Genomic DNA, 6,021 nt, shown 5'->3' on the forward strand with positions numbered 1-6,021 from the left:
GAATTTGCATTCACTTCTTTAAGACTATCCAGTTTTCTACACGAGCTTTGACATTGTCTTCCAATCCTCCTCTGGCTGTCTGTTTCTTAATGTGTATTATTGATGTGCGTGCGTGTGTGTGTGTGTATCTGTGTGTATGTGTGTGTATTGGTTTTTCTTAAGTCAAGCCTGATTTCTTGAGTTTCACAAGAGATTCAGAAATTATTTACTTCCTGGATACTGAAAAATCACATGTGAGAATGCAATAGACTTTAAAATTCATGTTTTAAAGACTAATAGCTATTAGTAGTAACTCCCAGCATTCAAAATAAATATAAGCATGTGAACAGTAGAATATCAAACAACATCTTTAACAACTTGAAATATCTGCAGATAGTTCTTTCTCAAGCAGCAGCCTGTAGAAGTTGAATAATGCTACCCTTTTGCAGTGTACTGATTTAAAAGAAGACATTGCCTCACCTCTTCTGAAGCAGTGATTATAGAATTCTGTCCTAATCAGAAGTAGGGTTTTGGGCACAGTGGACCTGCATATTTATGTAGGACTGCAGTGTGAAAAAAACATTGTCTTGCTTGAATCCTAGAACCTCTATCTTCAGCTCCTACTAAGAAAAGAAGTTGTGACTCTTAAGCTGCATGGGGAATATTTAGTAAATTGAACAGGTGATTGGCTTGAAAGTGAGAGGTTCCCAAAATTCAATGTATTCTTGTCACTTTGGAAAGAAGAAATAGGACTTGATATACAGTGGCTTGAGTGATTGGCAATGAGTAAATGCATTGGCTAAATTATTAATTTACTTAGCACCCTGGCGAGCTTACCAAAATACAAGGCTGCTTATGCAAGAGATCACACCCAGCAGGGGCAACAGTTGTTTGTGTTTACAAGAAGTGACAGTTGTTTTCCATCTTGCTTTTGGAATTCTTTGTCTTATTTGTGAATAAACATTACAGACGATATTTCAGTGTAGCTTCTTGCCACTAGGCCATCAGAGCAGCCTAGTTACCATGTAGGTTTGTGAAATAGGATGAAATTAAGGAAAAATATCTTGCTCCATTTTGGTTTTGAATTTGGAAACTAGATTTAGTCCTTGCTCTCTTCTTCAAATCTAATATCTTTGAAGATGCTACAAAGAAGTAGTTTTTGGTATATGTATATTTAAAAAGATTTTGCCTTAGACATCTAAAAGAGACATTTTTATACCTTGCTGCCTGGGTATAGTGAAGGGGCTGTTTCTAAGCAGTGAATAGCAGTCCACTACAAGTCATGAGTCTGAAGCCGGTAAACATTAACCACAAGAGTATGTGGGGGACCAGTCTTAATATTTCAGAATAATTGTTCTGTGTGTTTGTGAGTGTGAGTTTGAGAGTGTGTGTGTGTGTGTGTGTGTGTGAGAGAGAGAGAGAAAGTGAGAGACCAGTGTTTTATGTTATCTTTGTTGTTGACCTAGTTAAGAGGAAACTAGTTCGGCTTGTTTATTTTCTAGAGACTTACAAATGCACTCAAGAATTTGTCAGGGAAATGATAATTCTGTGATAATGTGTCCCATACTACAAAGGAAATAACCTTATGTAGCTACTTCTTTGATACTTTAATTTTCAACTTCACAAGATAAACGAATATAAAAACTGTTCGTTTACAAAATGTAAACTCTTATACAAGCCAATGGAATCCTTCATCTTCTACCTCACTGTACACTCAACTGTTTGCCATGTCGGTGTGTTATGTGCAAATGTCAGTCTCTTGCTTTTATTGCTTTTGTAAATAATATGCTTTGTAAAGTTACTATTTTATGATAAAATCAAGTTGTCTCCGGAAATTAAATATGATTTTTAAGGCACTTGGTTTAAATTTCTCTCTGCATATACACAGTTTAGCATTATTTTAATGGTATTCTGATTATTGGCCAACTGTAATATTTCTTAAAATAAAGCATTACTTTGTACTAGCCAGCATGTAATACAAGTAACTACACTACCTCATACTCACATGATTTTTCAAGTTGTAATACAGAGAGATTAAAAAAAAAGATTTTACCTGTCTTTTGACCATAAGATGGAGAAGTTTTCTATACATTGCATAGCATTATACATTTATGCCTATTCTAACATTAACTTCTAAAGAAGTTTTTCTATGTTTGTTTCAAGCCAGTTTGTTTTGTTTTTGAGGCTGCTGAGGACAAATGACAGGATGTTGTGTATACAATGTATACCTTTTCCTTCATGCAGAATTTTGATGAGGCTATTTTTAATTTAGTTCATTGCATATTTACATGATCATTGTTCTCATGAACTGATTGCTCAGTGCTTGATCATTCTTTAAAAGCTTTTATGTTTAATTCAGTGAAATAATAAAATTTCCCCCTTATTTGAATTCAATAGCTATTACAAATGATAGGTTGAATTGTTACATTCAAAACAAATGTGGATATAATCTCAGTTCTGTGTAGATTTTATAATTTACTGTAGCATTATGCTAAATCAATTGCAAATAAGAATGGTTTGTATTTAATGCAGTAAATTACCATACAGGTTGTATGTGGACCCTCAGCCACGTTAACAACTTGGGGGGTGGGGGGGGAAGAATAAAAAAAAGACAATGCTATAATGAATTCTCAGGGGAACTTTTTTTTGGCTATGAAACATGTATTTTGAACTTGTAAATATTTTAAATGTTTTATTAAGGCATGAAATAAACTATTCTTTGAAACTTTTTGGGCAGAATGAAAATTTATAGCCATTATGCTAAATAATGGCATACTGATTGTAAAATAGACATAAATAGTAGTATCTATTGATTTTTTAAAATTTTTCATGATACAGTTTTCTAACAATGCAATAAAACCACTGACCATGTTCTGTCAAGACCATGTTTCCTTAAAAAGGCACTTTCAGAGTAATTTATATTTTTTCCAAATCTATTTACCCAAATGTAGCAGAACTATAAATGTTAGATGTTGGTGATATGTTGGCATAGTTAAATAAAGTTCTCTAAAATTGCTTCTAATTGAATAGAGTTGTACATCCTGTTCCTATCTTCCTACGTTGTTAGAAGTGAGATCAGTTTTTGAAAACTCCTAGAGTGCAGTTCTTTCCCACATACATGCTGTTGCCTGGATTAGAATTTAGGATTGATAGCAGCTATTTTGATTTTACTATGAAAGTTTGATAATGTTAGTCTTGTGGTCAGTAATTGGTGTGCTTTTGGTATTGGTAATAATTAGCAAGTTATATGTCTGAGAAAAATATTCCTAGCACTCATAGGTCTTAGGAAACACAAATTCTGGCCTTCTAAATTATTAATTTCAGTTTTTGCCATAATAAAAGGCTGTTTTAAGGGTTACTATCATGGTTCTGTGGAAATAATGTGCTTACCAACAGCCTCTGGGAGATAATATAAAATATTTTATGGTAAAATATAAATTACACACAAACCTACAGAACAAGAGTCATTTTTTAAAAAAGGTATAGAACCCTACAAGATCACATTCAATTTTTCACCAGGCCCTTTTAAAACAAGCATTTAGCAGCTGCTAAGAGTAGTCGGGAGTGAGGTGGAGTGATGTTGGGGAAGAGGGCTCAGATACAGGATAGATAGTGTGTAGGGCCAAGGATAGTGTCAAACATAACTATGCTCAGGCAGCCCCAGCACCAAGAGTTATCTGAAGAGTTTATTCTGAAGGAATCAAAGAATTTTATCTTCATTAGTTCAGTGTAGAAAACTTTTAAAGGTAAACAGAACTTTTTCCTCCTAATTTTTGCTCAGGTCAGCTGTAACCAGAGAAGTGCTTGATGCCTCAGTGAATGGATTTTCAGAAGCTGTAGCAAGAACTGGCTGTGTGAGGTCATTACTCCTTCAGGCCCCAGCAGATAATAGGTTGAAGATTGAATCTGATGTGCTCATTTTGTCCCAAAGAGTGAATGTAACGAGTAACCTACTGGCGTTCTACTTAAGACAACTAGCCAATAAAAAATTCTTATGGATCACAATATACTATAGTTCTGGAGGTGAGTTTTTTAGGCTGGAAGACACTGTACAATAGCTGTAGCTATGGATTCTTACATACCAACAATCATGAAGGTGGCCCAGGACCAGGCAGCAATTTGTTCTCCTTTTTGGGAGTTGGAGCCAATGATGGCAATTAACAACAGTTGCCATGAAATTATCTCAGCATTGGCCTCATACCATGATTGTTTCACAACCAGCCAACACCCAAGCACTAAGCAGTTATCCCAGGCAAAATTTTGTTCCCATAACTGAGGGCTGCCAAAGACCGTAGCAGAAACTCTTGATTTTTTGAACAGAAGAAAACTTGATTTTAGCTTCTCCAAGATGCCAGTTTTCTGGAGCTTGCAGCCTGTCACACTAAACTAGGGAGACTCTTCAGAAAGGGGTTGATTTTGGTCCTACACATTGATCATTTTGGAGGGAAAGGCTTGATCTTTGCATGACTGTCATACTTTGTTTCCCTTCCACATGATAGCTAGACCGATTGAGCGAGGACTCCCTCTAGGGGTCACAAGGGATATTTGTCTGCTTTTTGGAAGGGATTATTGCGTGTCATACATAGTGAGATTGGCGCAAGATAGGGAAGGGTTCAGGGTTGTTGTTCATAGGGTCGCTGTGAGTCGTAGTCATCTTGACAGCACACAACAACAACATTGTGACTGAGACATGCCCCTGTGGTTCGTTCCTAAAAAGACTGTACACAGGGGAGCGGATCACACGGAGGCCTTGCTCCATCTATCCTCAGTGCTAGAAAGACCATGAGGAGGGGAGATAGAAGGGAGGGCATTCTGCAAATGTGGCAAATGACAGTGTTATAATGATGTGCTAAAGTGACAAATGACAATGTTACAGGAGCCCAGGTGGCATAGGAGGTTACAAGTTGGGCTGCTGTTCAAATCCATTAACTATAGGAGAATGAGAATTTCTTCTCCTTATTACAGACTCAGAAACCCAATGTAGGGCCATCATGAGAAGAAATGAATGACAGGTGGTGTTTTGAGTGAGATGGACTAGTTACCTAGGTGGCATAAACAGTTTGTACTCAACCAGTAACATCATCTGGTGTTAGGTGTCATCAAGTAAGTTGAACTAATAGTGCAACTAAGAGTGACCTATAAACAACAGATCTGAATGCTATCCTCTCCAACATCGTCCTCTCCATCTCTCATATACTCGAACACATTGTTCCAGTCACTGTGTCAACCCATCTTGTTGAGGAGTACCTCTCTTACTCTAAGCCTCCACCTTTCTCAGTGTATTGGCTTTTTCCAAGGACTGTCCCCTCCTGACAACATGTGCAAAATATGTGGGGTTTCATTTTCACCATCCTTCCCTGTCAGGAGAACCGTGGTTGCATTTTCTGTCAAGGCACATTTGTTCTTGCAGTCGATGGGGGTTCCCACACTCTTCTCCAGCACCGCAATTCAAAGGTACTGATTCCTCTTCTGTCATCTTTATTTATCTAACTTTCAGGTACATATGAAACATGATCAGTTAGTAACTAGTTGATAACCTAGAGGTGGTAATTTGGACTCACCTAGGGGAGTAAAGGAAGAAAGGTCTGGCAACATGCTTCCATAAATATAGCCAGAAAATCCTATAGAAAGTTTTACTCTATAGCACACAGGGCTGCTGTGAGTTGGAATCAACTTGAAAGTAATCTAGACATAAGCAATCCATACAAGATTCTATAGACAAGCCCCTGGGATTATAAGCCTAGTCCCTCCACTTTTTCAGTCTTAACCTCTGAATGCAAATGGAAATTTGGGGCATCAATTTAGCACTTTCTTCCCTGACGGTTTATTACCAGTTAAAAAGCTAGGATTGTACTAACACTCTGTGGTGCTTTGGAGCCCAGCCGTCTTGAAAACATTGCACATGCTACTCTTTCTAGTTAATCTAAAAGGGCTTAAATCCTATTTACTCCCTGTGATCTTATTTTTGTCTCTGTCACCTGCAGCAGTGGCACGCTGAGGCTGCCTGCCCCTACTAGGGACTCCTTGCTGCTAGGTGTTGGC

Source organism: Elephantulus edwardii, unplaced genomic scaffold, assembly GCF_000299155.1.
Source record: "Elephantulus edwardii isolate Elephantulus edwardi_28Jun2011 unplaced genomic scaffold, EleEdw1.0 scaffold00256, whole genome shotgun sequence".
In the NCBI taxonomy this organism is placed as follows: Eukaryota; Metazoa; Chordata; class Mammalia; order Macroscelidea; family Macroscelididae; genus Elephantulus; species Elephantulus edwardii.